The 20,560-nt window shown below is 26.6% G+C and overlaps 5 non-coding genes across 5 annotated transcripts; 2 read left to right on the top strand and 3 right to left on the bottom strand.

The window, feature by feature from the left end:
• Nucleotides 1-1,176: 1,176 nt before the first annotated feature.
• On the bottom strand, nt 1,177-1,248 carry Trnam-cau (transfer RNA methionine (anticodon CAU)). Its single transcript has one exon. It is a non-coding gene; the product is annotated as a tRNA-Met (tRNA).
• A 1,175-nt stretch (nt 1,249-2,423) lies between these two features.
• Trnag-acc (transfer RNA glycine (anticodon ACC)) lies at nt 2,424-2,495 on the bottom strand. The gene has a single exon. It is a non-coding gene; the product is annotated as a tRNA-Gly (tRNA).
• A 3,580-nt stretch (nt 2,496-6,075) lies between these two features.
• Nucleotides 6,076-6,148, top strand: Trnak-uuu (transfer RNA lysine (anticodon UUU)). The gene has a single exon. It is a non-coding gene; the product is annotated as a tRNA-Lys (tRNA).
• Nucleotides 6,149-17,533: 11,385 nt separating this feature from the next.
• On the bottom strand, nt 17,534-17,616 carry Trnal-uaa (transfer RNA leucine (anticodon UAA)). The gene has a single exon. It is a non-coding gene; the product is annotated as a tRNA-Leu (tRNA).
• Nucleotides 17,617-19,800: 2,184 nt separating this feature from the next.
• On the top strand, nt 19,801-19,873 carry Trnav-cac (transfer RNA valine (anticodon CAC)). Its single transcript has one exon. It is a non-coding gene; the product is annotated as a tRNA-Val (tRNA).
• Nucleotides 19,874-20,560: the final 687 nt, after the last annotated feature.

Genomic DNA, 20,560 nt, shown 5'->3' with positions numbered 1-20,560 from the left:
AAGCAAAAAAATGCTTACGTCAGTTTTAACAAAGCGCATGATTATCTTCAGTAACTACAGGCTGATCAGAAAATTTTTTCAAGGCATTTATAAAGTAGCAAAAGTTATTAATAAAAGTTAAGTACTGTGCATTACATGGAAAGCATTTGCGTTTAGTTTGTTATATAGATAACTAAATAAATGTTATATAAACAACCTACTGCATCCAAGCACTTCTTTTTTCAGCTAAAAATTTACAGATGCAATAAGAAAGTTATTGTGAAACTGATAGAAAATCACTTGTCAAATGCTAATCTGTTTTTTTAACAATTTCAAGTCAAATCAATATAATTTTTTAGTTGTTTTAAAATGTTATTCAGGGACTTACAACGATATTAATCAATCTAAACCAAATTCCCGAAAAAAAATTCACCAAAATTTATTTTTGCTCAGCGGGCCACGTTTAGTAGCTCGCGGGCCGCAGAAATTTCTCGCGCGGGCCACATTCCATTAAAAAAAACAACGTGCTCGCGGGCCGCAGATTTACCCTTCGCGGGCCGCATTTGGCCCGCGGGCCGCAGTTTGCCGACCCCTGAGCTAGAGTAAAACACATATTAATAATCTACTTTAAAAAATCACTCTCTTCAACTAGAAAACTATTTAAACTAAAACATGATCTACCTTTATACAATTCGAAAAAATATAACATATTACTGTTGATTACATTTAAACTTTAGTGCATATATTAGTAATCAAAACTACTAAATCATGTATGTGGTAAACCTTTATGCTCTTTGTTATTATTTTAAGCTAACTTATGTATGCTATTTATGAACAAGCGTTTTAAAGATACAAAAATATTTTCTATAACAAAATATGTTAAAGCAAATATAATATAAGGAGTTAAAGTGAAGCAGAGTTTTAATCTAAAACTATTTTTTAAGACAAGAGCTTTTTATTACTTATAAAACTATGATAAATTGAAATCTTTTGAATAAGTCTCATAACTATGTAAATAAATATTATTATTATAATTTTTTCTTAAGTTGACCAAATTTATTATATATATATTCGTATAAACTAATAATAATAAAATTATATATTGCAGTAACAAAAAATGCTGTAACCAGGATTCGAACCTGGGTTGTCACGGCCACAACGTGAAGTACTAACCTCTATACGATTACAGCGAGAGGGTAGCAGAGGATGGTTTCGATCCATCGACCTCTGGGTTATGGGCCCAGCACGCTTCCGCTGCGCCACTCTGCTGTTTGTAACTGCTGCATATAGCGTATGTATACTTGAAGATTTGCTCTAAGCTTAATGCTTACTTATATACTTTTGTTGATGCAATTAAACTTACTTAAAGTTTACTCATTTGCCTTGCTATAAAAACTTTAATTTAAACTTATGTTGTAAAACTGTTTGAGCTTAAATTTTTTGTTTGTTATAAAGCTTTTTAAGCTTTATATTTATTATTTTTATGGTAAAATTCAAAATAACTTAAATTGCAACATGTTATGACCAAAAACTATTTTATTTTTATATATTTATCAGTTTCCTAAACTGAAGTTGATTTTTAACTATCTAATATCATACATCTATATATTATTTTATTTTTATTCTTGTTTTTTACTCTTTGAAAACAGCCAAAATATATTTCAGCTTACGTTATACAAAAAAAATTTAATCTTAAATAAAACTTTAACTTTTTTTAATGAAACTGAGAGGTTTTTCTAATTTTAAACAGCAGTAAACATCATAAAAATTAATGTTGTTACTAAATGATAAATAAGCTTTTAACTTTGCTAATCAACTGAACTAATTCAAGTGTTGTAAACTTTTTGTTAGTTTTAATTCATACAAATAAATGTTTTCATGTATATGTTATAATAAGTACTGATTGCAAAGTACTATTAAGGGTTAAAAAACTTATAATTATGTGCTTAAAAAAAGGATAATTACAACTTTTATACCATAATTGAGTTTAAAATTTTAGCTTTATCTTACTGTATTAGCCTAATACACATTTAAACTTGTAATTTCAGTAAACCAGTTAAACTTTTTTCTAAGTTTTGAAAACAACATTAGCGTTTTGTCAGTTAATTTACTTGATTACTAAAATAAATTGCAACTATCTATAACTTTAGTAACTAAGTTACAACTTTAAACATTAACCACTAAAGCTTATTTCTAGTTTGTATATTTTAAAATATCTTTTCAATGTTAGAAATGTTTTGATTAATAAGTTAAAACTATCTAAATCTAAACCATAAGAAACTATATTGAAAAAGTTTTAGGCCTAAAACAAGATCTTTATAAAATGGAGTAAAATAATAATACTAAAGTTTTATGTTTGAAATTTTTCGAAGTTGTATTCACTAATTAAAAAAAGATAAAGTAGTTATCATTTGAAATAGTCCATTAAAAACAAAAGCAAAAAATTCGTCGACCGGGAGTCGAACCCGGAGCTAGTGCTTGGTAGGCACCAATGCTAACCGTTACACCATCGACGCTTATAGAAATAGTTGAATAAAAAGTTTATAAACGCAAGCGTAACTATTAGTAAACTGAACATGCAAAAGTATTGTTTTGTATTTATCTTTTGAATTGGTCTATTTAAACAGTGTTTTAAAACTTAGCTAATTTGTTGCCTTTTTATTTACCTAATTTTCATAACAACTATAAGATTTTTTTTTAAGCAGTTAAGGTTACTACATACTGAAATGTAAACCAGCTACATAAGATAAAAACTTAAACAGCTGAAATGTTTTTTATATAGAAATTTTTATAAATTAAACTTTAACACAATAAGCGTACATTTAACTTAGTTTAATAAATTTCAAAACTAACTTTTTTTAATTTTAAAATACAATTTACAAATTTAAGCTTTAGCATTTATATTTAATACAAAATCAGTAAGTAAATTTCATAATAATACAGTAAAAGCAGATTTCAATTTGCTAGTTAACCTTTTCTGTTACTTTATATTCTTGAGTTTTATTACAAACTTTTAAAAAACTTGGTTTTGTCTTAACTCTGTTATGAAAATAATATTTAATTTTCTATTTTTAATCTTGCGAATAAAAACGGAGTTTTTTGTAAAAATAAATACATTTTCTAGGATTTCTAAAAAAATTTTTCTAAAATCTTAAAACAATATTGTTTATTAATTAGGAGTTAATTTCTTTCTGATGAAAAAAAAATATTTTGATATAAAATAGACAACATTTTGAAAGTATGGGGCAATTGGAAGTAATTGGTGAAAACGACGCTCTATTTACCTAATTATCATGGGCAACCCGTGGTCTCCAATATCTGTATTGAGACATTAGAGACCACGAGTTGCCTGAGCTTTAGGAATATTCTAATAGGAATCAGACGCCTAATCCGTTAATAAACGGAGCGAGAAAATAATTTAAATAATTACTAATCAACTTTTTAACGAGTCTAAAATCTTGACAATGTCAATTGCAATAATGTTTTATTTTGCGAAGTTTTACTTAAATAAAAGTGAGAAACATTGTATTTTCTTAAAGCAAGTCTACAATTGTATTACAAGTGTGTATTAGTGGTTTATTGAGTTTTATTTAAAGAGATGCTTGATGTAGGGAATGTTTTGCTAAAAAACTAATTTATTTGCGGTTATTTGTACTTATACTTTTATCTCTGCATTTTTAGTGCTTAGGTGCACAATTTTATTTGCGAAAGAGGATTATGTTTATACTTATAAGTGCACAATATATGTTGCAACTAACATAAGTCGCGTAGAGGCGCAAAATTTCGATCTTTTAAGTCAAGTGCATAATGATTTTTTGAAGATGTTGCTACTAACGTAGGTCGTCAGGGAATGCAGTATTTTAGTTCAAAATTGCAACCTATTAAGTCGCCAAAAGAGCGCAAGTATTATTTTTTTAAGCATAAAAATGTAAAATAAAAACCGCATTAGAATTTAGAATTACAACAGCAGAAAAGTTGTTTTCGCTAACGTCTGAGTTTTAGTTTATAAAACAAACTTTCCTCTGTATTTACATCTACTAGTTTATTGAATTGATGTGCTGAATTATTGATCTAAAATGTAGATTGTATTTTTTAAATCAGAATATTGCTGAAGTTTAAAAAACATGTTTATATGAGTTTTTATCTTTCTAGTCGTAAAATGGCAAGTCATTTTCTAATTTTTATTACTCGTTTCAAGTTCTAGTACTAAACTGTATTTAAGTTTTTCCATTCGAAAGAAATCAAAAATAAATTCCCTTCAATTTTGGCAGTCGTATTTTGTTAAAAAAGTTGCTGTTTTTGCATCTTTGTGAACGTTGTTTGATACAAACAACTATTTTTTGTTTATTAAGCACATCTAACACCTTGCTACTGCTTAAAAATGAGTATGTTGTTTATAAGTACGACGATGGACAATAGAAGGTATAAACATTACGTGTTTCACTTTATTTTATGAAGTCACAATCAAAAAATCCTACGGTCTTTGTTTTTAAAGTTAACCAATGTGATTGTTGCTATTTCTACAAAACTGGTTAGAAGACAGGAAACCGAAAAATTTCCTAGAAAAATAAGATCGTTGGCCATACCAATGAAGTTTCACAACAAATCGTTCTCTCCCTTATTAACCACCGTGTTATTTTGTCGCTGTGCTAAACTGGCCCTCCGTGTCAAAGTGACGCACCGTGTCATTTTGTCGCTGTGCCAAAGTGACCCTCCGTGCCAAAGTGACGCACCGTGTCGTTTTGTTGCCGTGCCAAAGTGACGCACCGTGCCAAGGTGACGCACTGTGTCATTTTGTCGCTGTGCCAAAGTGACGCACCGTGTCATTTTGTCGCTGTGCCAAAGTGACCCTCCGTGCCAAAGTGACGCACCGTGTCGTTTTGTCGCCGTGCCAAAGTGACCCTCCGTGCCAAAGTGACGCACCGTGCCAAGGTGACGCACCGTGTAATTTTGTCGCTGTGTCATTCTGACCCGCTCCCTAACTATACTAGCCTTAAACAAGTTTATAAGTAACCAAAACTAACTAGTAAAATTTAGTTTAGTTTTTATGTTAACAAAAAAATTATCATTTTCATAAATAAATTGATTTTTTTTATTACTAGTTTGTATTTTTATTTATTTTAAACGGTTCAAACTAAATAGAAGAAACTGAATTAATTTTTTTAATATAAACTTATCTATACTTGTTTTTTTATTTTATTCTAAAAATTTCAAAAAGTAATAAAGCTTCATATTATATATGTTTTATAATTATGTTTTTTTTTCTTTACAAAAACTAAACTTTTTAAACTAACGTGTAAGTATAATTAAAAAAGTAATCCCAAATCGTTAAATCAATTGTTTTACATGCCTTATTTTATAAATTACATGTATAATTGTAGTTAAAGCTATACTTTTTATTCCCTTTAATTAAGTGTAAAACAAACTTAAACAAGTCGTGTCTTATCTAAAAGTTTGATAGTGTTTGTAGCTATAAATTCACAAAAAATATAATATTAACGTGCGATCCTATGGTGTAATGGTTAGTTATCAGAACTCTGAATTCTGTGATCCGAGTTCAAGTCTCGGTAGAACATAATTTCGCAATAAAACTTTATTTTGTTTTGGTACTTAAAATAATGTTTTTTTTTCCCTATATTATTGATTTCCGTGTGAAATCTTTTTATTTAAACTTATTTAATGATTTCTTTGAATTAAACATTTAAATAAAACTGGAAAGTATTTTCTGCTAAAAGTGTTATTTTTCTTTTTTGAACAGCAGAAATAGTTTCACACTTGAACAGATAAATAACCTATTGTACAATTTTCTACCAGAACTAAACTTAACTTATATAAATTAAAATATAAAGATAATTAGTAATAGTACTATTAATAAAAAGTAATAGTAGTAGTATTACTACAATTCCTAATTCAAAGATTACTAACAATTTTGTATTACCATTAATTTGTAACAGCCTAAATACTAAATAAAAAATTTGAAAAATATTTTCCATTTTGCAACATTAGTTTCAATAACTACGTCACAAAGTTTGAATTACTACGTCACAATGTATAACTAATTTAATTATAACCGCTATAATTTCAGTGTCGACGTGAGCCTGGCTAGCTCAGTCGGTAGAGCGTTGGACTTTTAATCCAACGGTCAGGGGTTCAAGTCCCCTGTCAGGCTCCTTTATGAACTATTTTTTAGAAAATTATTTAATTTTATCATCTCAATTTAAAAAAAAATAGTTATGTTTGCCTATGTATTGTTTATTTTTTAAATTAATAATTTTTCATCTACTTACGAAGAATATACTTTGTTGAATATAATTACGAGTAAATTAGTATTGATATAAATTTATTGGTAGTTATTGTTGGATATAAGAACTAAATAACAAAACTAAAACATAACTAAATAACATTTAAATAACAAATTTTTGAAAAGTTTAGTCTTTTGTAACTATAAACTATATATACTTAAAAAAGCTTATTTACTTAGTTTCTTAATATGATTTGCTTTGTATTGGCAACTACTTAACTATATAAACAAGAAAAGTATATTTCAAACGGGAGCTGCGATGGCCGAGTGTTTAAGGCGTTGGACTCGAAATCTACTGGGCATTGCCCGCTCAGATTTAAATCCTGCTCGCAGCGAATTATTTTGTTCTTGAATTGCTGTAGTATATAATTTATACAAATACAGAAGTCACCTTTTTAATTAATAGAAGATGTACAGATTTTTATCATTAATCATTTTAGTATTTTAAAGTGGGATGACTTTTCACTTAACTTATATACAAACTTGAGTCTAAAAAGATTTCAGAAATTTTTTAAATAGAGTTTTAAAAGTCACGACGACCTCCAAAAAATTATTTCTACAAAATTTGACTTTTTCTCTTAAATATCTTCTTTGTAAAAACTACTTAGTGTTTATTAAAAAAATCGGCTTTAAAATTATTTAATGTGTTAAACGTATACAAAAACTGCGTAACCAAAGTGTTGTTTATTCAAGATTAAGAAATACTTATTTTTTTCTTGTTTTCGTGGTTATTATCATTTACCTTCTTTATATTTTTTTCAAGTGCCAAAGTGCACAATTTTAAACAAAAAATGCAGTTTATCTAAGACGCCAACACACGAAAAAGTGCACATTGCAATTGTTTTTTTATAAAAGTATAGGGAGGAACTTTTTAAACCACGAAAACATTTAGCAGCAAAAAATGAGCCCGATTAATAGGATTCTTGTTGACTTTTACTCTCAACATCTACAAAAAGCTTCTAACTAATGTTTCGCATTTTGCTCAAAGTAAGCTACAAATGTTTATATCGTGGATATACTGAATCTGTAGCCATTCTTATATTTACCTTTGTGTAAGAAAATTAAAATCTATCTTATGAAAAAGATTATTTTAAACAACTGCAGACAGCAAAAAACTTTCTTATAAGTTATGAGCAAGTAATTCTTTGAATTTATGTTGCGAATAAGTTGCTATGTGTAATGATACCGCAAAATTTCGATTTAAAAAACTAAGTTTAGTCAAAAAGAAAGTGATATTTCTTAAAATTTTAGCAAATACTCTATACTAGAGGTTAAGAATAAATGAATAGTCTAAGGAAGCAGCTAATGTATTAGCAAATCATTTAAGCACATTTTATTGCTTCTAAAAAAAAGCATTTTAATAAGGAAAGTAGAAAAATATTTGTTGAAAAACTGTTAAATTTGTTTTTACATTAAAATAACTCGTAATTGTTAAATTTTTTAAAACTAGCTACTAAACGTCAGTGTGTTATTGTGAAGATTGAAATAAAAAGTTTATTTTGTTAAAAAAAAGCTTCTTAAGTAGTCTTTAAACAAATGTATGTTTTAGCAAATAAGCATTTACAGCTGATTTTTCACTGAAATGTACTTGTGTAAAGGGAGTTAAGTTTTGCACATTTCTTATGACGTTATTTTCATTCACTTAAAAGTAACACTTAATTTCGTTTTGGCTATTTTAAGATGATTTTAAAATATTATCTTAGAAATTAAAATAATTTTTATCGATGCAGATATTTGATAAATACTTTAAAAATGTTTATAGGAGTAACTCTCATAGTTAATTTTAACAATTGTTTTAAAAACAAAATTGTTATTTATTTACGAAATGTGATTGTTATTTCCTTAAAGCTTTTTCAAGCCATTTGTTTTGAAATTGTGTAGCGAAAAGGAGTAATTGATTATTTTAAACATATTTCAAAACATCTCCTTCCTCTATTTGTTTACGAATTTAAATTATTTCTTTCATTTGGGGTTTATTTAAAAACTTAATAGTTTTGTGATAATATTATTACAATTTAATTGTTTCCAAAACATTACACTTATTAAAAGTTACTTTACGAAAACAAAGTTTCTTTCTTAATATTATTAGTAAAACACTTGTTTTGATTATTGAAAACTTTTAAAAGTTAAAGCATTTAAAATGTCTTTTAATCTTGAGTGACTAAATATAACATTTATTTTAAAAATATAAAATTAAATACATCTTAAAATATCAATGGACAACTACAACGAACAATCTAGTTCATGTCAGCCTATTATGACGTCACAGCCGTAAGTTTGTTGAAGATCATCAAGTTCGATGTAATTAGATGAATCGATTTGTCACCAACTTAAACTTTTACTAAAGGTCATCGTCTGACTTAGCGGATGTTCGGACTCATTCAGTCGGCGACAACTACCTTCCTATTTGTAACAAACACAAAAGTTGTATGGACATTAGACGTTAGTTTTTCGACAAGATGATGGGAAAAGAAGTGGACTTCAGTAGACTGACTTTATAAAATTTTGAACTAACACAAACATATTAAGTTTTTTAGTTGTTGTAAAAAGTTTTAAAATATAATTCACTTATAACTTTGCATGTGCACTTATGTTATGTATATAAGTATTTTTTCAAGTCTTTTGATACTTTCTATAAAGTTTTTATTGTTTTAAATAGCAATATAAAAATAACTTAACTGATGAAATGATTTTTTTAGTTTTTTTAGGAGGGGGAAAGAACCTAATATGAACTAAATTTCATAAATTATGTTTTAATTTTAAAATCTAAGAAACAAATTTTAACTTAAAAAAAAAACAGGTTAAGGGAGTGTAGCAGTAATGCATGCTTCACTGCTTTCTTAATTGTATAAGAGAAGAGATTGCAAAAAAAAAGAATAATTTCTCAATGCTTAAATATGATAACTTTGAATAAACGTTGCTTTTGGTAGAATGGTGAGCCAGCCAAAGCCACCTGTTAACTCTTATTTAAGCTGAGTATTATTTAATCGACCGTTATGTTATGTATTCTTTATAGTGTGTGTTTACTTTGTTTATATTGTAATGTGTAATAAATTGTAAAACTTATTGAACAGTACTTAGGTAAATATCACATAGAGGTCCTATTTAGAATGTATTAGCAAGGTTAGCTTTTTATGGTAATACTTAGTTTATATGATGAGCCTTCAGGTCCTCTATCACTATACAGCTGTTGTAGTTTAAATGTTCTAAGATTTTAGAGAATAGAAAATAGTTTTTGTATTTTTCCAAAGTTTTATTGGTAAATGGTGAATCAACCGGAAGTTGTTATGTAGTGACTAGAAAGCACTGATGATAACCGTTACACCATCGACGCTTGTGAAAGTAAGTTACAACTCGAGCACATGAAATTAATTTCATGGATTATATCGGTATGTATTTTATTAACAATGATTTAATATCAACAAATACTTAAAGAAAGAAACGTAATAAACACTTTTCAAACTTTGCAACTATAGAACGTAATTTCTTCAACTTTTTCTTAATATACGTGTGTTTTGTGGTTATTTAAAACAATTAAAATCAGTAACATTTTATATACTTACTGACTACAGTACTACGTTTTTACAAAAACAACAGAATAAAATTTATTAAAATTTTATAGAAATAATTGATATTCATTTTAAAAATTGTTCTTTAAGTTTTGGTTTACCACTGGCTGTCAATATATTTTATTCAAAAAACTTTAAACATAAACCTTAGTCGAGTATAATACTTTAATGATCATAAATAAAGTACAAAATTCAAAGTATTTCATTACAACTAGCATTTATTAGTCAGGTATTAATGTTTTTTACTATATTTCGCTCAATTTCGTTGTAATAATTTATCTTATTTGTTTTCATTACGTGAGAACAAACTTTTTTTTCTTAATTTTATGTTCTGTTTTGTTAAAAGGATTAAAAAATGTTTTTTCATGTTTTTTTTTTAAATAATTTCACAGTTGATAAAGTGTTTAAACTTTGAAATATTTAATTAAGCTTTCAGTGCTGATAAACTTGGCTTATACTGAGTTCAAACAAATCAAAAATTCAAAAATATGTTTCAAGACTAAGTTCTGATAAACTATGCTTCAAACAATTATTTTTAATAGGAACATCACGGGACACGTTCAAAATCCACCCGCAATCAAAATCCACCCGCGATCAAAATCCACCCGATCAAAATCCACCCGATCAAAATCCACCCGAGTCAAAATCCACCCGATCAAAATCCACCCGGGTCAAAATCCACCCGATCAAAATCCATCCGAGTCTAAATCCACCCGAGTCAAAATCCATCCGTTCAAAATCAACCCGGTTCAAAATCCACCCGATCAAAATCAACCCGGTTCAAAATCCACCCGATTAAAATCAACCCGATCAAAATCAACCCGAGTCAAAATCCACCCGATCAAATTCCACCCGGTTCAAAATCCACCCGGTTCAAAATCCACCCGATCAAAATCAACCCGAGTTCATTTTTTTTCGAAATAAGAATTAATTTCTAATAAAATTTTGTAATATTGAATAAAGTTATATGTTTAAACAACTATGGTATAAAAAAGAGTAAGTATTTATAAAGAAAGAAATTTTAATTTATTTAATAAAATAATTAAAAAAATAAGTTAAACAATATAATTAAACAGCATTAAAAAAAAATTCATAGTAGCTTTACAAGTATTTAAAATGTTTATAATTTATTAATGTTAGTAGTGTTGGTGTTACTTTTAAAAAAAGAAGTTAAAAAAAAAATAAAAAAAGAATTACGCTCAGTTTCAATCCATTTAAACTTCCTTCTAATTTAATTTCCCAAAGTCAATCATAATTAAATAAAAATATTTACTAAGGATAACTCATAGTAAATTAAAATATCAAAACTATAGAAGTTTATAAATTAGAAGAATCTTTAATAACATTTATTAAGCTAAAGAAAATTACAAAAATCAAATACCAAATAATGTAAATTGATGGAAAATGTTAATTAAATGTTACAAAAAGAAAATTAAAATATTAATCTAAAATTTTTGAGCTTTTTTTTTTTGATGTAAAAAGTTTTGTGTTTTGTGCTTTACTTAAATTTCAAAATAGTATTACTTACAATATTTTATTATATAAAAAATTTCAACTAACAGTGTTTATAAAAAATAAAATATAGATAAAGAATAATATAAAATTGCTACGTGATAATAAAATAAAAATCCTTTGTTAAATTTGGAAAAACTATCACCTATTAATTATATTTTAAACATTATTGTTTTCGACGTGGAAAAGACGTTAAAAGATATTTTTGGTGTGCGACTCGATAACTTTAAGGTATGTTCGTGCAAGAGGACTTAGGACCAAATATTTTGAGCGCTTTTATTTGTCGTTTAGTAAACAATTTATTGACGTTTCTTTTATTAGTAATTTTTAAAAACAGAACATAAATTTTAATATAAAAATACGAAAACTAATTTACTAAAAATATAAATGAGGAATATGTAAGAAATCAATAACTGTTTTAAAACAATTTTATTGTTTTCTATCTAATTTTTGTTACAAATATTTTTTAGTTATTTTTTTTAATTTATACAATAATTTTAGCTGCTATTATCGTTTTTTCAAAGTGTTTAAGTTAATTGAATTTTATTTTATTAAATGTTTTTTTTATAAACCATCTATTTTTGAAAAAACTAAAAATTGTTTCGTCTAAAGTAACTAAAGTTATAAGTTATTTTTAATTAGATAACAACTTAATTTGCTAGTTTTTAACTAATAGTACAAATTAAAAAGCTAAACATTTTTCTATGAATTCTAAAGTCCTTTACATAAAACAAATATCGACTCTACAATTCATTGAGTTTGCTCAAATAGCTTGTAAATTGCAACTAAAAAAATTAGTAGTTAGACTTGAGCTAGGGAAATTATATACTTTAGAATTGTAGTAGTAAACAAATAAGTTGAGTTTTTTAGAAATGACACTATATTTATAACAAATATTACGAAAAAAAAACTTATAACATTTTTAATTTATTATTAAAATGTTCTATTTTTACATAAGTTCATTAAAAAAAGTATGTATTTCAGACAAGAGAGTTTAAATTCAAGTATAAGTTATTTTTATGAATTTTTGTACCAGACTGTATCAACTTAAACAATCGTATTATTAATTTTATTAATAGGTTAAGGCCAGTTTTGAAAGTGATTAATTGAGTGGTTTTATAAAATTTAATCTCTTTTGGTTAACGTTTAAATTTTAAATTTAAAATTTTCTAATCTAAAACTTTTAATTTACATGCGATAAATTTTCTTGAATTAATTTCCGACAATTTAAGTTAAAAGCTATAACTGCATGTTTTTAATTAATTAGTTGTAAACGTTTTGTGTTTTTTTTATAAATATAAAGTTGCATAGAAATTGTAATTAAGTAAGATAAATTATTATTTACTGTTCAATATTATATTGTTAATTGATATTTTTTAATTCATAGAAACGGAAATGTTATTATTTACCTTTTTTTTTTTAAATATAATCTTCATATAAAAAAAATCCATTTGTTAAAACTTGAGAAATTTTAAGTAATTTAATTAAAAATGAAACAATATTAAAATTAAACAAAATTTTATATTGGTTATAACGAATTTAAACGGTAAAGACAACTATTGTTATAACAAATTTTTTAGTAGACAAATTAACTTTAAAAGCGTGAAAATTTTGTCTAACAAATAAAACCGAAAATTAATAAATATTTAATTTAAAGTTAATATTGAAAAATCTTTAAATGGCAATACAGTAAAGGTAACTATCTAAAGTAAATTAGTGACCTTTTCTTAACAAAGAGAACTTTTATAGATAAATATCTTGTTAAGACCTTTCACATAAAAAAATTATATTAAAAAAAACACAAACTAAATGAATTTTAAACGTTTGCCTTTTACTTTTTTTGTAATTAAAAGTAACGAAGATGCAGTTGGATTTAATCAGAGTCGGCAGACAATTGTTTATCTCGGGCCAAATTTCATGTTTCAAGTTTTTCCGCGAGCCGTTGTTTTATTCAATTTTTGTTTTTAATCTGTTTTAGTCACGTTTATCTACTTAAAGGGATCAGGCCTGGCATATTTAAAATGTATATTTTTTTCTAAAGTCGAAAACTTTTTTTTTTTTAAACTTGTGTCATATTATTATTTCTATTATTATTTACAAGGTGTAGATCATTAAAAACAGGTGTAGATCATTATGTACACTTTTTATAATCAATTTCTATTATTTTATTTGTATTTTCTTTTTAGTAGTTAAAAAAAATCTTTTTTTATTTAATGCACAGCATATCACGTATTTAAAATTTTAGTGATTTTGTTAAACTAGTTAAAATATAAACAAATATTAATACTTTCATTTTAAACAGTGTAAGTTTTTCTTTTAAAACCTTTAAATACCTTAATAATCTATCTAAAGTTTTTCGGGTTGCAACTTTTTGAAACAAAAAAAGTACAACAGTTACTTCAACCCAGTCACCGTGTTTTTAAAAGTTAAAAACATGTAAAATTGCCAATTAAAAAAACTTTGCAATATTATATAAGTAATTTATCCAAGTACGTAAGCTTTTGTTGTTTAAAAGGAAAAGTAAAGTCTAAACTTTAAAGAAAAACTTCTAGATTTACTATCTGTCTTTTTTCACATCTAAGACTTAAGCATAATAAATGATTTTTAAATGATATTCAGAAACTTAAAAACAAACTATTATAATTTCTTTTTCTTTTTTGAAAATTTCAATTTAAATTTTGTTTTGTTTAGTTGAACAAATTTACATGCTCGAGGGCCGCAGTTTGCTGACCCCTAAATTAAATGGATTAATTTGTAGTATAAATGGTAGCTTTCACTTGTAATACTCAGTTTTTATAAAAATTATATCGTGTGACGTATTTGTTTAAAAATTACTTAAAAGTTCTAAATTATTAAATTTTATACCTAGAAACAGTAAATTATAATTGATTGTCGTGTAATTGTGATTGAGATAATACAAGATTATTTTTTCTGGCACATCCTTTAGTTTTCTAAAAGTTTTAACATAGTCATATTTGTATAGTAAAACTTTAATTTGTTTATCCTGACGTTGTTAAACTTTTATTAGCTCTTATAGTTATACTTATATCAAAAACAACAGTACCTTTAAAAGCTGCTTGCCGGCTGTAGCTATTCAAAATTATATTCAGTAATCAAAAAAACAAAAATATTTTTGTCAAAAATTCCTTATAATAAGCAAAAATACCAAATAACAACTCAAAAAACCTCACAAAATAAGTTCAATCTGTAGTACAGTTTTTATATTCTTAAGTCAATTTATAAGGGACAAAAATACAAGATTTTATAAGTGTTTTTTAAATAAAACTTGTTTAAGATTGGTACTTTAGAGTGGTGAGATTTGTTTAAATGATACTTGATTTAAAAAGAAATAAATAAACAAGGTGCTTGTTTCGATTCGGTTGGATTTTGACTTTGGTTGATTTTGTGTCGGTAGGATTTTGACTCGGGTTGATTTTAACTCGGATGAATTTTGATCGGGTGGATTTTGACTCGGGTGGATTTTGATCGGGTGGATTTTGACTCGGGTTGATTTTGATCGGGTGGATTTTAAACCGGGTGGATTTTGATCGGGTGGATTTTGAAACGGGTGGATTTAGAGTTGGGTTGATTTTGATCGGGTGGATTTTGAACCGGGTGGATTTTGATCGGGTGGATTTTGAAACGGGTGGATTTAGAGTCGGGTTGATTTTGATCGGGTGGATTTTGATCGGATGGATTTTGAACCGGGTTGATTTTGATCGGGTGGATTTTGATCGGGTTGATTTTGATCGGGTAGATTTTGACTCGGGTGGATTTTGATCTGGTGGATTTTGACCCGGGTGGATTTTGATCGGATGGATTTTGAACCGGGTGGATTTTGATCGGGTGGATTTTGAATGCGGGTGGATTTTGATCGGGTGGATTTTGAACGCGGGTGGATTTGATAGTATACCAACATCACAGACATACTGCGAGTAAGAACGCGTTAATATTTTTAATTCAATCACCTTTAAAGTTAGTTTTTATTTATAATTGCAAGTTGTCGTATTGTTGCATGAGTAATGATGAGAAGATGAATATAGCGAATGCTGACGGGAGAACTTCTTTAAATAAAGGAAACGAGTTAATACGTTCATGTTTTCATTTTAAAATGCTTTATTTCTAACCTTAAGAAAATTTGATAAATACATCACTATTTTCTATTTAGTGTAGCGTTAAAGTTTGCACGAGCGTACAAAATTGCACGAGGGCACAAAATTGCACGAAGATATTTTTGCACGAAGACACTTTTGCACGAGAGGATAAAATTGCACGTAATAAACTTGCAAAAAGACACTTTTGAACGAAGGGTCACTTTTGCAAGAAAAAATTTTTGCACAGGTTGAATTTTTTTTTTGTATTAAAACGATTTTTTTATTTATTTTTATTATTATTTTATTTTGATTAATTTATTTTGTTTTATTATTTTTTTATTTTTTTAACAACTTTTATTAGTTGTTTTTTTATTTTAATTTTTCTTATTACTTATACATTTATGTATAAGTACTTATATACTTCAAAATATATTATTTATAATATATTATATTTATAATTTATAATATAATATATATTTTAAATTATATACTTATACATATAAAATAAGTATTACTTTATGCATTAATTTTTTTTTTGGTATTATGTTAATTTATCTTATAGTTTTCTTTTGCTTTATTTAACTCTCGTGCAAAAATGACCCTACGTCCAAAACTGACCCTTGGTGCGAAATTATCTTCGTGCAGTTTTGTGCCCTCGTGCAATTTTTTCTTCGTGTAATTTTGACCTGTTCCCCACTATTTCAACTTGTACAAGCAAATATTAAAACCAACAAAAGTAACTAATTTCAAAATTTCTAATAAATAGAGCTATAAGATTTTATATGCCTAAGTTATAATTACGTCACAATACAATAATTGAATTTTAAACACTAAAAGCAGTAATTAACCTAGTGTTTTAGTTACAAGAGTTGTTTTTTCTTGTTGTTCACGAATCTTATAAGCATGCTAATTGTAAGTATATTTTTTGTTTATGTTTTAAAATTATATTATTATTAAGTAGCTTACATTTTTCTAACCTTAACATAAACTAACCTAGCGATATACTGATTTTCCGAAGTTGATAACTTTAAGCTATAAGTTTTATTTTGTTTTTGTTTTCTTACACATAGACGCAAGTTTTGAATAAAGTATAGCCTAATGTCTTCTTACATGTTTATATTGAAAAAAAATTACAGTTTTTTTCAAGTGATGATCTCGTTTGATTTAGTTCAAACAGGTGAAACATTACTAAATTTAAATTTTGAGTTGAAGTTATTTTTCAAAAAGAAATATTAGGAAACAATTTATTCGGTCGAATTTTACAAATTGATTATTTCAAAGCCAACGAATTACCTCTAATGCAGTTGTAATAAGAAGTCCACGCCGGGACACGAACCCGTAATCTTCTGATTAGGAGTCAGACGCCTTATCCGTTAGGCCACGCAGTCGGTTACGTGGTATCCAACTATCGCGTTCATATAAGTAAAACTTTGTAGCCTGTCGGCCCAATGTAGGTTAAATAACAAATAACTAGAGCAAGATGTAATAAAACTATTTATCAACAAATGTAGAAAACCGTAGATTCAATTAGCAAAAAATATTTTATTTATACTCTATTTATTTTTAAAACTTATCTATTGTTTAAACTACATTTAGTTTAATTATGTATTACTACGCTTAGTTTTTTGTAAAATCACTCAAGTTATTCCATGCATTATAAACTAAATATACTATAAAAATTATCTATGATTCAAAAAGTTTTTTTTTTAAACTTTCATACGTATTCAACCCTCTAAATATGGTGTTTTAGTTTTTAAAATGTTAATTAAAATCACTACTATAACTTAAGGTAACAGTCAAAAGAAAACGAGCTTAAACTTTTTTATTTTACTTTTAGAAACGTCTTTATAGTAAGTTAATAGCATAAAACACGTTATGATGCGTAAAATAGGATAAAAACTTAAAAACTTTCTCAACTAAACATAAAAACTACAAGCTTCTAAAACTATGAACTTATAAAGTAAATTGTAAACACTTAAGGTAAATAAATAATATTTATAAGGCTTTTAAGCCAAATCTTTTTTTAGTTCAAAACTGACGGTTATAAAAAGAAAAATAATAATACTACACGTAAAAAATACTGGATGTGGGGTTCGAACCCACGCGGACAATCGTCCGTTGGAACTTAAGTCCAACGCCTTAACCACTCGGCAAACCCAGTAGTCAAAATAAACTGAGTATTTAAATTATATACTACATTATACGTAGCTTTTTTGAATTATAACAAGAAGATTTAAATTCAATTAGAATTCAAATAGAGTTCTGTAGATTATCTTGAAGTTTTTGATTTTACAAAACTGAATAAATACACTTTTTAAATATAGTAATTTTAATTCAGTTTATAATACTTAAATAAAAACAATCACTCTTTTGTGTATGTTTTAGGTTTATTGATTTATAACTTATTTTTTAATGAGTTTAACAACTAAACTATCGAACACTACTTAAAACACTTTTTTTTTCGTTGATGCTTACTTACTTTTTTATCTAATTAAGATTATATTATGTTGAATACATGTCCACCGGAAGTCGAAACCGTAACTAGTGCTTGGAAGGCACCAAAGCTAACCGTTACACCATCGATGCTTGTATTGAAATGGAGAAATTACTGTATACAATCTCAAATGAAAATGCAGCTAGCTCTGTACTGCAGTCAAATGCTAGCATATGTGCGTTCAAGCGTTAATTTTTTTGCCGTTAGCTCGACAAAATGATCTATAATAATGCGTTGCAAATTTTCAACGCGTTTTCGCTCGCTAGCAGAATTATACACAGTTTATCTGCTAATTTAAGCGGTAAACTCTCACGTGGTTTAACGCTTATGGCTATAAACTTGATGTTTATTTGTAAAAAATGTTTAGTTCAAGTCGTGCATTTTACTTTGTAATTGCTTTTGTTTTTATTTGTATGTATCCATACGTGTGACCAAAGAATATTAAGTTTATGATTTTATTAAAATTAATATTTTTAAATCTAAGTATGTTTTGATTAAATGATGACTGAGAAAATAAATTGAGGTGTTTATAAATGATAAAAATAACTGTAGAAATAAACTGCTAAATATATTATAAAATTTTCCAGCTAATGAAAATTTGTTATTTAAATTTATAAACTGATTTAAGTCGTGGATAAGTAATAAATTAACATATCACTATACTACAACTAAACAAAGTATGACAATAAATAAATAACTAAAACTCAATAGTCACTTTAAGCTTGTAAGCTTGTCCTAAAAATTAAACTAAAAAGTTTTACTGATTGTAATATAAATAAAGTTTCAAGTTTTATAAACTAAGTCTTCTTTTGATTAAAATTAATACTAGTTTGAGTACTATTTGATGTTTACAACAACTTTCAATTAATTAAATATTTCTGTTTTGTCACATAGTTGTACATTTATGTTTTGCTAGCTAGTAAAAAGTTGAAATATTTTGTCAAAGCTCATAAGTATATATTTTACACTAATACCAAAATTCTAAATTAATTAAACAGAGAACGTTTATTCTAACAAAGTTTGCACTCTTAAAAATACTACATGATTGAAAATTTAAAAACCTTTCAAATTATTTAAACATTTTTTTTATTTCCTAGTTGTCAGCATAATAGTAAAACTTCTATATTTTTTGAAACAATATTGTTAAAAACGAAAAAATGTATATTTATAGCTAAGTGAGATTCAAATGTTAAAACATATAAGTCTAGTTTTAACTATTTCTAAGGGTAGACCTTCAGCTAATTTAATTTAAATTAAAACTAATCTTGTAGCAATTACTTCTATATATCAATATAAGTTTCATTTAGGCTAATAATTTGCTAAGTATAATTAAAGTCAAATTTTTAACTTAAACAACACAATTGTATTGTACAGCATTTTTTACTTTGTACTATTGAATATGTTCATAAGCTTTCAAAAATCATCAGACCATATGCTTTCGGTAAACTGAAAATGGATTCGTCCTTATTAGGACTCATCAGTCAGTCACAACCGAAAAACCTATAGCCTTCTATCTACAAACGGTTTATCATGCTTTCACATGAAGCAACCATTTGATGGCATTGATCAGTAATTTCAGCATTGTCTTTTGCTGTACAATGTTCAATACATTGTCCACTAGGCAAGACATATGGATCGCTCGTATCAATCAACAAAAACTGATGATCAGATGGAATGACTGAAGTCTGATGATCAACTCTTTTGTTAAACTTGAGCTTGTCTCACGGCACACGATAGTCCAGGCTTCTGCACTGCAGACTTTCGCCGATTTTTTCGTCGTTTGAAGCTTTCAAAGAGAGTCAATTCAAGGTACAACAAGTTTATATGCGCAATATTACGCTAATGGCAAGTGTTTAAGTAGTGTAGTGGTCATCACGTTCGCCTCACACGCGAAAGGTCCCCGGTTCGAGTCCGGGCTGAAACATTTTTACTTTCATTGTACAAAAAGGTTTCATTTTTGTCAAACTTTTTTATTAAGTGTTTCGCTTATATTGCATGTAATTAATAAGTATATTTTTGTTTGTAAGCTGGAAGTTTAGTAAAATTTTCTATCTTTTTAGTTCTGGTTTTATTTGTTTTGAACTTTTTAAGTGATTTATTTATTGATTATTGTGAATTTAATTTTATCTAATTTTAGATCTTCTAGTTTTATTTAATAAGTGAACAGCTAATATTTTTGATACAAAAGGTATGTCAACTTTTATAGCTGAAAAACATAGTTAAAATAAAACATTGCATTTCTTTACATCGATGACAAAACAAATATTAATATCGAACAAGCAAGTTTTTTTTTATTACACATACTTATTTTCTTGTTTATAGCTTCAGATAAACTATTTGCAGAGAAAAAGAAAAAAATCTACTAATATCAAAGATACCTTATGTTTAAAAATAAGTAGTCTAAAAATTGTGAAAATTTTTTTTATTTTTAGGTTCGTAGAAGTCAATGTTTATAAACGAGAATACTAATTTGAAAAGTACAACTTTACTTAAGAAAACAATTTAGTAGATTAACATAAGTTTTTTTTTATAAACTTTGTGTTGTACTTAATTTTACACTACTTTTCGTTATTAAACTGACGGACGTTTCTCTGTTTAAAAAAAATTAAGA

The sequence above is a fragment of the Thalia democratica genome, chromosome 2 (genome assembly GCF_965202585.1).
Source record: "Thalia democratica chromosome 2, ktThaDemo2.hap1.1, whole genome shotgun sequence".
NCBI lineage: Eukaryota > Metazoa > Chordata > Thaliacea > Salpida > Salpidae > Thalia > Thalia democratica.
This window is presented reverse-complemented; position numbering and strand designations above follow the sequence as displayed.